Source organism: Orycteropus afer, unplaced genomic scaffold (assembly GCF_000298275.1).
Source record: "Orycteropus afer afer isolate SDZICR_OR568_19922 unplaced genomic scaffold, OryAfe1.0 scaffold00183, whole genome shotgun sequence".
NCBI lineage: Eukaryota > Metazoa > Chordata > Mammalia > Tubulidentata > Orycteropodidae > Orycteropus > Orycteropus afer.
The window spans coordinates 1,478,797-1,481,510 of NW_006921770.1; positions in this window are offsets into that span (position 1 = coordinate 1,478,797).

A 2,714-nucleotide genomic window follows, 5' to 3' on the forward strand; every position below is an offset into this window, starting at 1 on the left:
AACAACAACAACAACAACAACAACAAGAATCATTGGTAGCTGTGAAACATGGTCTTCATGATAGAAATGATGCCAGAGATCACATGATAGAATTTTGCAAGACCAATGACTTATTAATTGCAAATACACTTTTCAACAACATAAATGGTGGCTATACATATGGACCTCATTGGATGGAATACACAGGAATCAGATTAACTACAACTGTGGAAAGAGGCAATGGAAAAGATCATTATCACCAGTCAAAACAAGGCCAGTGACTGTGGAACAGACCCTCAATAACTCATATGCAAGTTCAATCTAAGCTGAAGAATATTAAAACAAGTTAACAGGGCCAAAATATGACCTTGATTGTATCCCATCTGAATTTAGAGACCATATGAAGAATAAATTTGATGCCTGGAACACCAATGACCAAAGACCAGATGAATTGTGGGGTGATTTTAAAATCATAATACACAAAGAAAGGAAATGGTCATTAAAAAGACAGGAAAGGAAGAAAAGGATAAAATGGATGTCAGGAGACTCTGAAACTTGCTCTTGAATGGCGAGTAGCTAAAGTAAACAGGAAAAATGCTGAAATAAAAGTACTGAACAGAATATTTCAAATGGCGGCTTGAGAAGACATAGTAAAGTATTATAATGAAAAGTGCAAAGACCTGGAGTTAGAAAACCGAAAGGGAAGAACATGTTCAGCATATCTCAGGCTGAAAGAACTGAAGAGAAAATTCAAGCATCGAGTTCCAATATTGAAAGATTCTATGGGCAAAATATTAAATGATGCAGGAAGCATCAACATAAGATGGAATACACAGAGTCACTGTACCAAAAAGAATTGGTCAATGTTCATCCATTTCATGAGGTAGCATATGATCAAGAACCAATGGTCTTAAGGAAGAAGTCTAAGCTGCAGTGAAATAATTGGTGAAAAACAAGCCTCCAGGAAATGACAGTATACCTATTGAGATGTTTCAATAAAGGGATGCAGCACTGGAGGTGCTTACTTGTTTATGCCAAGAAATTTGGAAGACAGCTACCTGACCAAATGACTGGAAGAGTTTGATATTTGTGCCCCTTCCAAAGAAAGGTGATCCAACAGAATGGAAATTATTGAATAATAGTAATATCACATGCAAGTAAAATTTTGCTGATGATAATTCAAAAAGAGTTGCAGCAGTATACTGATTGGGAACTTCTAGAAATGCAAACTAGATTCAGAAGAGGACATGGAACAAGGGATATCATTGCGAAGGTCAGATGGATCTTAGCTGAAAGCAAAGAATACCAATTAGAAAGACATCTACCTGTGTTTTATTGATTATACAAAGGCATTTGACTCTGCAGATCATAACAAATGATGGATAACATTGAAAAGAATGGGAGGTCTAGAACACTTAATTATTCTCATGAGGAATATGCACACAGACCAAGAGACTGCTGTTTGAACAGAACATGGAGATATTGCATGGTTTACAATCAGGAAGGGTGTACATCAGGGTTTCATTCTTTCAGCATATTTAATAATCTGAGAAGTTGTGCTATATGAAGAAAAATGTGGCATCAGGATTGGAGGAAGAACAATTAACAACCTGCAATATGCACATGACACAACCTTGCTTGCTAAAAGTGAAGATGACTTGAAGCACTTACTGATGAAGATCAAAGACTATAGTCTTCGTGTGGGTTACACCTCAACATAAAGAAAATGAAAGTCCTCACAACTGGACCAATAAGCAATGTCAATGCTAAATGGAGAAAAGATTGATGTTGGGTATTTCTTTTTACTTGGATCCACAATCAACACCAACGGAAGCAGCAGTCAGGAAATCAGATGTTGTATTGCACTGGGAAAATCTGTTGCAAAGAACTCTAGAGTTTTAAGAAACAAAGATGTCACTTTGAAGACTAAGGTGTGCCTACCCCAAGCCATGGTATTTTCAGTTGCCTCATATGCATGTGAAAGCTGGGTAAGGAATAAGAGAGAGAAAGGAAGAGTTGAAGTCTTTGAATTGTAGTGTTGGTGAAGAATATTGAAAATATAATGGACTGACAGAAGAACAAACAAATCTGTCCTGGAAGAAGTGCAGCCAGAATGCTCCTTGGAAGTGAGACTGGCCCGACTTAATCTCACATACTTCAGTCACATTGTCAGAACGGACCATTCCCTAGAGAGGGGTAACATGCTTGGTAAAGCAGAGGATCAGTCAAGAAGGAGAAGACCCTCAATGAGATGGATTGGCACAATGGTTCTGACAATGGGCTCAGGTGCAGCAAGGATTGTGAGGCTGGTGTACAACCAGTGTTTCGTTCTGTCGTACATAGGGTCACTATGAGCTGGAGCTGACTCAATGGCACCTACCAACAACATTTAATATTTTATTGGAAGTCTTAGCCAGCGCAATAAAACAAGAAAGGGAAATAGAAAGCATCCAAATTGGCAAAGAAGAAGTAAAACTATATTTGCAGATGATTTAATCCTATACATAGAAAATCCCAGAGATTCAGCAAGAAAATTACTGGAATTAACTGAATGTTTCAGCAAAGTGGCAGGGTAAAAGATCCACATACAAAAATCAGTGGACACTCCTTGGAGAGAACAATTATGGGAGAAAGAAGGGCTGTTTATGCACTAAGAGACAGCTCAGGGGGCAGGGGTGCATGGAGGGATGGATACAGGGAAGAGGTGACTGTTGGGAGGAAGTGTGAGGGGAGCT